Source organism: Chrysochloris asiatica, unplaced genomic scaffold, assembly GCF_000296735.1.
Source record: "Chrysochloris asiatica unplaced genomic scaffold, ChrAsi1.0 scaffold00055, whole genome shotgun sequence".
NCBI lineage: Eukaryota > Metazoa > Chordata > Mammalia > Afrosoricida > Chrysochloridae > Chrysochloris > Chrysochloris asiatica.
The window spans coordinates 16,429,376-16,440,355 of NW_006408573.1; the positions used below are offsets into that span (position 1 = coordinate 16,429,376).

The window sequence follows — 10,980 nt, forward strand, 5'->3', positions numbered from 1 at the left end:
CTTTCTGCTCCCATAAAGATTTACAGCCTCGGAAACCCTGTACAGGGTCACTATGAGTCGGAACTGACTCCACGGTACTTAACAACAACAAGGAGCAACTTGTGAGTTTGAACTGCTGACCTTGTGCTTTAAACCGACCTTGCAGTTCAGTGCATTAGGAGTCACTACTCCAGGACTTCTTAAGTGCTGTCAAGTTGATTCTGACTCATAGCAACCCTATGAGTTTCCGAGGAATGGCTGATTAACTTGAACCACCAACCTTGCAGCTCAAACCGACCTTACAGTCCAGAGCATTAACCCACAAATGAAGACAAATGTCTACACAAAACCTTTTACGTGAATGCTTTTGTTGTTGTTAGTGCTGTTGATTCAGTTCTGACCCATAGGAACCTTGTTTAGAGTTTTCGAGGAGCGGTTAGTGAGCTTGAACCACTGATCTTGAGGTTCAAACCGACTTTATATTCTAGCACATTAACCCACAGCACCACACCAGAATTATTTACAACCATTTCCAAAAAGTGGAAACAACCCAAATGCCCTTAAACTGATAAGTACTATAAATTAATTAAATGTCATAGGAGGAGCTCTAGTAGCGTAGTGGTTACAAGTCGGGCTGCTAATCTCACGGGCAGCAGTTCAAAACTACCAACAGTTCCGTGGGAGAAAGATGAGGCTTTCTGCTCCTGTGAAGATTTACAGCCTCTGAAACCCTATACAGGGTCGCTATGAGTCGGAACTCACCCTATGGCACATAACCACCACCACTATATCCATTCAATGTACTATTAAGTGAAATCAAAAGGAATGCAATACCAATGCGCTGCCACAGCATCAATGAACCTTGGAAACATTCTGAAAGAGCCCATCATGTAGTTTAGGATTCCATTGATCTGAAATGTCAGAATCAGCAAATCAATAGAAATAGAAAGTAGATTAGTGGTTACCTAGGGCAGGAGGCAAAGAGGGTTAAGTGCTGGGCTGTTAACCAAAAGGTCAGCAGTTCAAGCTTACCAACTGCTTGAGAGATGAGGGAGAAAGATGAGGCTGTTTGCTCATCTTTCAGACTCTTTTCGGTGTCAGAAAGCCTAGAAGAACAATTTACCGTGTCTTGCAGGTTTACAATGAGTTCGAATCCACTTGATGGCAATGGGTTTGGGGTTTAGGGCAGGAGCAGGGAAGAGGGAATGGGGAGCTGCTAATGGGTATGGTTTGGTTTTGTTTGGATTTGTATCCAGAGGCTATGAAAATTAGATTTGTAGTGATGGGAGCACAATCCTGTGAATTTACTAAAAGACATTTATATTTTATACTTCAAATGCTTCTTTCTTGGTATGTGAATTTATATCTCATTGAAGCTGTTAAAAAAAAAAAAAAGTAGGTAAACCAAGAGATAAACAGAAAAACTCATGTTCTTTTGCTGTATTACATTTAGACAGTATGTTGTGTTCCTGGGGTGGACTCTGAGTTCACATGTTGTTACGGTGGTGGTGGTGATGAGGTGACTTGCAGTTGGTTCCAACTCATAAGGACCCTCTCTCTGTACAACAGAAGGAAACACTGCCCGGTCCTGCACTGTCCTCACAATTGTTACGTTTGAGCCCACTGTTGCTGCCCCTGTGTCAGTCCATCTCCTGAGGGTCTTCCTCTTCTTCCCTGACCCTCTACTTTTCCAAGCATGGTGTCCTTCTCCAGAGACTGGTCCCTCTTATTAGCATGTCTATTCCTACTTTCTGGCCGTACTTCCTCCAAGACAGATTAATTGTTCTTCTGGCAGTCCATGGTGATTTCTATATCCTTCGCCAACACCATGATGCAGATGTATGAATCCTGCAGTCTTCCTTTCGCATGCATATAGGAAACAATTGAAAATATCATGGCTTGGGTCAGACACACATTAGTCCTCAAAGTGATATCTTTTTTTCTCTGTTTTAGATTCACATAACCAGATCTACTTACAGTCTTACTGCTTAGAAACTCTATAACTTTGGGCAGGTTCCCTCTTGAAGCCTTAGCCTCAATTTCCTGTTCTGGAAAATGGAAATAGCCGTGCTAGCCTCATGGGATTGTAATGAGGTCTAAATAAGAACATTTGTAAACTGCTTATCCAAGCACTTTGTTGGCCGCTGCTGCTGCCCACCACCCAGTTCTTCTTTCATTTCATAACCGGGAACCCAATTGCGTCACTGTAACCCTTTTATCACACTTGTCACCAGCTGCTCCATGGGAGAGAGATGAGGTGTTCTGCTCCTATAAAGATTGACAACCTCCGAAACCCCTTGCAGGGTCCCTATTAGTAGGAACGAACTTGATGGCATACAGCAGCAGCATTAAGAGAGCAAAACCATACCTGATGCAAAGGGTTGAGGGGACCACCTGGGCTGATCATCTTCTTTGACAAAGAAATTTCATCCAGAGTTTTGTCATGGCTTCCAGTGAAGAGATCTTTGTGGAGAGACACACATGTTCACTAGTGTTTTGTTTTTTCTCCGCCTTTCTCTTTTTCCAGTCATCATGTTGCACAGAAAGAAATAGACTCCTTCAATTTCACATAGCATTTCATGAAAATTTTACAACTCTGACCACTCCTGCTTTCCAAATTGACATTTATTAGAGTTATGAGGAGACTTTGCAAGTGAGAACGACATAAAAAAAAAATATGCGCAGGGCTTTTACAGAGTTACTTTCTGGAAGTGATGATGTGTTACTGTCAGTCTTTGAAAGAAATATCAAAAAAGGAATGTGAGCTGAAGCTTAAGATTTCTCAATCTGTCCATTTGAGTTACAAAGGGTTTTTCTGCTCCATTTCCGACATTATTTAAACATTGTTATTCTTGAAAACATGCCACACAGAGATAAGGTTTTGCTCTGAACCACATCGAAATGCAGATTGGTCTACAAAGTCAGTTTCATGGTATTTTCATAGAAACAGCTATTTATTAAGCTTGGGAGGAATTTCGGTTGTGAACCCCTTGCGTGTGTATGTGTGTTGGGGAAGTTGGGGTGGACCGTGAGATTTGTAACATTTTCCTTAATCATGTGATTTGCACAACACTGGTACAGTTATAATCTAAATAAATTTCCTATAGCCATCAAGGAATTACACTGTAGCTGCTTCATTTAATCTAATGGTCTGCATTTAGGTAATTTCCATGCATTTTAATCTATTTAATGATCACCTTTCTGGGATGATTTACAGCAGCAGGATGCCTGGTGCTCCAGGACCTAGGAGCTGCTCACAACGCAAAGTGCTGCTCACTAACCTGTAGGCTGCGCCTCTGGAAACCATGGCCGATGAAGCTCTGCCCCCAGTCTACAGCTCAATCGTATTTTCTGAGACATGCCTGACTACTTTACAAGATTGAGTAATGGGAGGCGCCCAAAGAACAGATTTGGCCTCTGTTTATTTTGGTAAATTGTTGTTGTTAAGTGCCTTCGAATCAGTTCCAACTCATAGCAACTCTGCATAGGGTTTCCAAGGAGCAACTGATGGGTTTGAACTGTGACCTTGTGGTTCAAGGTCCAGTGCTGATCCTACAATGTCATGTACTGAAAAATTGGCCCTTTGGTGGAATAGATGGACACCTATTTCCAGATCATTCCCCCAGATCAGCATTCCCAGAATGTTCTCTGAAAGATGATCTCACAAGCTAAGAGAATTAGTGTTAACAATATTCACTCATTCAGGGCTCTGAGAAATATTCAATAATCATGTCTGCTGCTCTGTGGGAGAAAGAGGAGACTTTCTGCTCCTGTGAAGATTTAAAACCTTGAAACCATTTACAGGGTTACTATGAGTCAGAACCGACTCGAAGGCACTTAACAACAACAGTGTATTTGTTTGTGTATGTAAGCTTGTTGTTTTCCAAACTGAGTTGATCCCAGGAACTGTCCCACTTGGTAACTGCTTTTAACATCCTCACATGCTTTAGAACAGTGACCTCAGTTTAAACCCATAGCAGTTTTCATTGCTGTTAGGTGACTTCATGACTCATGGAATGATCCAGTGTAGAACAGAGTGAAGCACTGTCTGGTCATGAGCCACCCTCAGAACTGGGGCCATGTTTGAGATCATTGTTGCTGCCGCCGTGTCAGTTCATCCCGTGGGAAAGCTCCCTCTGTTTTATGGACCCTCTACTTATAAAAGTGTGGCGCTGTGGATGAGCACTGGACTGACTGAGAACCACAGGGTCGGCAGTTCAAACCCATCAACTGTTCGGAAACCCTATACAGGGTTGCTGTCAGTCAGAACCGACTTGACAGCACTTAACAACAATTTTACAAAGCATGATGCAATTTTACTTTAGCAAAATTAAGCCTAAATTTGGAATTTGGCACTTAAAAGTCTGGAGCGCTTGAATAAGTCATTGCAGTTCTCAGAACCTTGCTGTTACCTTAAGAGAAGTGGGAACAGTAGCAGTCACTGAACTACTTTGTAGGATTATTGTGAAGTGTAATTGAGAAGGAGACGTGCACAATGATTAGGGAAGTTTCCAGCACATACTAGGGTTAAATCCACATTCACGCTAATTCATGCACTCTCCAACCAATCCAGCTCTTATCTCATTAACTCCAATTCATGGTGACCTTGTGTGTGTCAGTGTAGATCTGTGCTCCATAATGTTGTCAAAACAATGCCAAACCCACTGCTATCAGAACCCGTCAATCTCATAGCTACCCTCTAACGGGTTTCCAAGACTAATCTTTAAGGGAACAGATCACCTCATCTTTCTCTCATGGAGCAGCTGGGGAGTTTGAACTGCTGACCTTGTGATTAGCAGCCCAACACCTAACCCACAGCATTGTTAGGATGTTTTCCTTAGAATGTTTTCAGTGGCTGATCTCCAGGTCTTTCATCCAAAGCACATCTGGATGGACTCGAACTGACATACGTTCTGTTATCAGCTAAGCATGCTAGCCAGGGATTTTCTGTAAGAGGCCGGAAACACAACCATGGATAAGACGGTCCCTGCTTTGTGTAATCTTAGATTTTCCCAAGTGGAAGTGTGGCCTGTATACGGCCCTCTCGGGAAAGTGGAGCAGAGAGCTCACCTTCCCTATGATATGTCAGAGGCTGTTCCTTACATACGGTGCCTCATTGCACCATTTTAGCAGTCCCATGAAATGGACACGTCACTGAGTCGACTAGAAGGAGTCCTGGTGTGGTGTTGTTGGGTGGTACAGCACTGGATTACAAGGTTGCCTTGAACCACAAGGTTGGCTGTTCAGACTCACCAGCTGCTCCTTGGAAACCCTATACAGGGGCACTATGAGCTGTACCGAAGTCAACGGTACTTAACCACAGCAACAGCTAGAAGTATGTGACATGTCAGATCACACCGCCGAATGATGGTTGTTGTTATTGGTCTGACTCAGCGACCCCATCTACAACAGAATGAAACACTGCTGAACATCCTGGCTTGTAAGGAGCATTCTGGCTGTACTTCTTCCAAGACAGATTTGTATGTTCTTTGGGAAGTTCATGGTACTTTCAGTATTCCCCAATGCCACAATTAAAATACAATTAAAACTTTATCATATACTTGCTCTATGGAAGTATGTTGGCTTCATAAGATAAGTACAAGACTGGGAACCACAAGGTCCTTGGTTCAAGCCCGCCAGCCACTCCATGGAAGAAAGATGAGGCTTTCTGTTCCCATGAAGATTTAGAGCCTCAAAAACCTATACAGGGTCGCTAAGAATTGGAACTGACGTGATGGCACTTCCCAACAACACTACCTTAATATATGGCTGGGAATGGTGTAGACAAAAGAGCTGTAAGGATGGATGAGAGCTGAATTTCCATCCCATGGTGGAAACAGACACAAGAGTCAGACTGACACAGTGAGATGAATTCTAAGCCTTTATAAAGGAAGTGAAGTTGGATTTATAGGGGATTTTCAAAAGGAGGCAATTGTCCAGTTAAATGTTAAAGAAAGGCAGAGTTTTGACAGGTGGCAGGAAAATACAAAACAAAACAAAACAAAAAAACCCAAAGGAGGAGGAACCTGAGGTCAAAGCCAAGAAGTGGTGTGAGGCTGCTGATTGGCTCTGTGAGGCACAGACTCCTAGAATCAGGGGTCTCTGCTCCAGATGGACATGTTGTAGAACAGAAACTGCAGGCTATCCCGGCTACCAGCAGCTCTGCCTTCGTTTCTTACGCTGCTAGAACAGAAATGACCTGAGTAGGTGGCTTTAAAGAACAAAGAGGCATTTTCTCACAGTTCAGGAGGTTTCAGGTCTGAAATTGGCGTGTGGGTTTAGGAAGAGGTCTTTTTTGTCTAGCTCATATTCTAGAAGGTAGCCATCCTTGGAGCTCCTGGGCTTGTGTATTCATCTGCCATCTGCCTACTTCATCTTCCAATCTGCCTTTCCACTGTGTCTTCTGCTTGTTTACCACAGTGTCTATGTTGGTCCTGATGTTACTCAGCAGGGGTTAAGTGTAAGACAGACCCTGTGCCAATAAGACTTCATCAATATAACAAAACCCCAAACCAAGTCCAGTGCCATCTAGTAAAATCTGACTCAAGCAACCCTATAGGCCAGAGTAAAGCTGCTTCTTAGGGCTTCTGAGATTGTACATCTTTCTAGGAACAGACAACTTCTTCTTTCTTCTATGGATTGGCTGCTGGGTTTGAAGAGCTGACCTTAAAGTTGGCAACTTAACCCACTGTGCCTGCACACTCCTGTCACATAACAAAGAGACTCCTTTCCTCAAATGGAATTATAGCCACATGTATGGGATTTAGGATTCCATCACCTATCTTGGAGAAACACAGCTCAATCCAAAATCAGCACTACAGCCGAGTTTGCGTTGAGACTCTATCGAGAAGTCTTTCAGCATGGCGGTCTCTTCCAGTGTTTCCCAGCTGCCACTTCAACGTTGAGCATGTGACCATGTAGGACAGAAATAAACTGGGTCATCAAATGAAGGAAGTGCATGATAGCAGCGGGGGTGGAACACGCAGGCTTCTGGACACCTCAGAGAGGGTGGGGGCAAGGAACACCCCACTAGTGATCTTTCTTAGGAAATTACAAAATGCAAAACAAAGGACAGATTTTGAAACTAGATTTCCTCTCGGCGAGAACATCCTCAGACATCGCTATTAGTCATAGACACATAATTTAAGAGTTCAAAAGAAGTGTCAGAAAACAATTTTCATGCCAATTTTTCAAACTCAAAATGGAGGAATGAAAAATATGGGAGGCACTGAGGTCATGAACATGCATATTTTTCAAGCTTAATGCCCCAATGTAGCAATTATAGAAATCTGGTAATTGGACGGGACTTTGTCAAGATCCCTGACTAGTTAAATCAATACAGCACATGAAGATCTGGATTTGGGTTCCAGCATAAATCCATTCATTAGAATAATAGAAAATTAATGAATACTTGGTATAGGAAAACCAGACAATCATGTTGTGCTTATAGGACTTGACACACACACACACACACACACACACAGCTCAGGGAAAAGCAAGATGGAATACACACCCAGGAACATGCATACATGTGAACCCACACACAACTCAGAGAAAAACAAAACAGACTACACACAAAGGAAGAATAAAAGACCAAGGAAATAGAAAACCTCCCATAGAAAATGCTGAGTCTGGTTCATGATCCAAAAACCACGGAGTGAACCATGATGAGTGTGTTCTGAACATGACTTCCCTTGCCCCTCTCTGGCACACCACTGAAGACATCCCTAGGAGAGAGACCTACTGCCCAGGCATTGTGGACAATCTGATACAGCTATGTAAATCCCAGATTCTCAAACATCCTTCTCTGACCCAGCGGATCTGTGCCCAAAACTACTCATTTTCCAGCACCTGGAACTAAGAGTCTACCATCTTTCAGGTCCATGGGTCTAGTGGCACCTGATTGAGTGTCCAGGATCCTCTGACCTGCCACTACGTCCAGAGAAGAAGTTGAGGCTACTAAGACTCCTGTTCTGGTGACCGTCTATCCCATATCTCCCACTATTGATCTTCAGGAATGCCATGTTTATGATATGAAGGACGACACAGGATTCCAAGAAGGTAACCCTTACCCTGTCCCCACACCCTGTATTTCCTGGAGACAGTCTGATTATGACCACACCAATTGCAACCAGGTCATCTGTGGGCCACGGTGACCCGATTTGCTTTTGGCAAGCCCTGGCACAGACCTGGAATCTCTGTGGGAATGAACCTAAGGTTTTGGAGCAGCTGTTAACTGTGCAGAGTGTTGGCATGGATGGACACCTTTTCCAGTTCCAGGTATTCTGACTTAACACCATAAATCTGACTTCTAGCGAGGGTGTCAAGAATCTGGTCTGTCTGTGGACCCAGATGGGGACCTGGTTGGCTAGCAGTGTGGGGAGACCTGGGGACTCCTGGGCCCAGAGTCAGCGGTGTGGCCACAGAGGACTAGAGTGGAGAGTGAAGCTTCCAGCTGATAGGAAGAGAGGGCATATGCACAAGAACACCCACACTTGCAGATGGTACCCATGTGACCTGGCCCTGATGAATGAATGATCAGAACTCAACCAGGAGAAGAAAGAAGGGGGGGCGGGGAAGAGTGATATGATACAATTTGATGAACTTGACCTATACCTATGGATGCAGTAACCCAAAAGAGGGAACAAATAGTAACTACAAGAAACATTTCCACCCCCTCCACACACAGAGTAGACAGAGATGGGCAACTTGGACATTGGATACCCAAATGGGGGCGGCGGGGGTGCAGAGGGACTACAAAGGCAAGAAGTGACTGGCTTACAAGCTTTCAAGAGGGAGCCTAGAGCTAGGGAGCATGGAGGAAGGCAGAATCTCCAGTGAGTACTATTCAATCTGTCTAGGCGGAGCTGATGAAATGAAATGCAGAAGGGTCACTTGTGATACAATAGTGAATGATTGTTATCAGGACTGATTGTGAGGGTTGGAAATGTAAAGGTAGACGTTTTGTAGCAAGGAAGGGAGTGATTAACTCTCCAGTCTAGGAGCAGAGGTCTCTAGGACCATCAACAGAGAAGAGCCGAGAGCGGGACCCTACCCAGAGAAACAGAGAGGCACAAGATAGAGACAGAGACGATGACGTGGCGTGATGAAGTGGCTGGGGACTTTGGATCCAGAGAGGGAGAGGGACTGTGTGCTGAAGAATGGGGGGTCAGGGGGAGTGTAGGGGGCGGGTTTATAGGGTATACCCTTTGATTGGTTGATGATGCATGGAGGGGATTGGAACCATGGCAATGAAACGATGTACGGTGGAATGAATGTAGAACTAAAGTTCTCCCATGTAAACTATCATATAATTCACAATAAAACATGGGGGAAAAAAAAGAATCAGGTCTGGTTGAAGTCAGACCACCTACTCTACCGGCATTTTTAATGTCGCTCAGTGATCAAGAAGAAGGTGATTGTGGAACCTGTTGGGCCGATGGGTTTCCAGCCAGGCATTCAGGAAGTTTCTAGTTCTGTATTTGCATGGCACTGTGTGAGCAGAGGATCATTCTGAGGACCCCTCCACTGAAGATACTACATCCTGAGCAGTGCCTGGGACCTGCCTTAGCCTCAGCCCCCATGTAGCCTGGTGGTCTCACTGAGAATAAAGAGCCTCCCTGTATTAGGTTGATGATGGCATCGTGATCAAACTGATTTCTCCTAGGGACACTCTTTCAAAAAGTTTGGGCTGTCTTGGGAGCTTCAGTGTCTTGGGCAGCCAGAAGATGTTGATCTTCTTCTTCTTTGTTGGTAGTGGACACCTTTCAGAGTCTTTGCCTTCAACGTCTTTCTTTAGGCTTCAATCTGGGGAAAGATAGGGGTTTCCTTCTTCTCTTTTGGTGCCTTAATTGTAAAAAGCTACAGAGAACAGTTCTGACTAGCCATCCTGAACTATATTGTAGATTCTATGTCTAACTGAAAGGCCATTTTGGAATGAGTATCTTAGAGAGGTGGAATAAGGAATCCCACAGCTGTTGTGAGTTAAACATAGGGCTGCAATGAAAGGCTGAAGACTCAAATCTACCAGATGCTCCATAGGAGAAATGTGAGGTGGTCTACTTCCATACATTGGAATAGTTCTACTCTGTCATGATTAGTTGGAATCCACTTGATGACTGTGAGTTTGGTCTATTTTTTTGAGATAGAATAGGCAAACCTGGAAAATAGTGAGGTCCCCACCATTTGAATTGATCAAATATAGACTGTCTGACAACATGGTTTTGAAAAGTCAATGATCCCAAGCATCAAAGTGTGGTGTGACCAGAGTCATACTTCATTGACATTTATTTGAGAAGATATGATGACCCTGACATTTTTATGACTTGTTTATAAATGCTGACTTATTTGCACCACACAACAGTGCCACACAAGAGAAGCACAGTGATTCTTTCTCTTCTGTGTTTTCAAGGACCTTTTGCTTTCTTCCTGTATCATGTCATCCCACAAGTCTTCTGTTCTTTAGTCATTAGTGTCTAATCTATTCTTGAGATGGTCTCTAAGTTCAGGTGGGATATATTCAAGGTCACATATTGGTTTTCATGGACTTCTTTTAATTTTGTTCACCTTCAGTCTGAATTTACATACGAGTAATTGATTATGTGTTCCACAATCTGCCCCTGGCCTTGTTTGGCTGACGATATTGAGCCTTTCCATCATCTCTTCCCACAGATGTAGTCAGTTGATTCCTATGTATTCAATTTGGTGAGGCTAACGTTTAGTCACCTTTTATGGTGTTTAAGGAAGGTGTTTGTAATGAATAAGTCATTGGTCTTGCAAAATTCTATCATGTGATCTCCATCCATATTTTCCAACTAATGATCTTTCCTCTTTGTTTCCAATCACCAGTAATTATCAATAGAACTTGATTGCATGTTTGGTCAGTTTCAGACTGAAGAAGGTGGTAGAATTCTTCAATTTCACCATCACTGGCTTTAGTATCTACTGTGTAAATTTGAAAAATAATGGTATTAACTGGTCTTCCTGGCATACATATGGATA

The 10,980-nt window shown here is 43.5% G+C and overlaps 1 pseudogene; it reads left to right on the forward strand.

Moving 5' to 3' along the window:
• The first annotated feature begins 3,284 nt into the window (after positions 1-3,284).
• LOC102828657 lies at positions 3,285-9,479 on the forward strand (annotated as a pseudogene).
• The last annotated feature ends 1,501 nt before the right edge of the window (positions 9,480-10,980 follow it).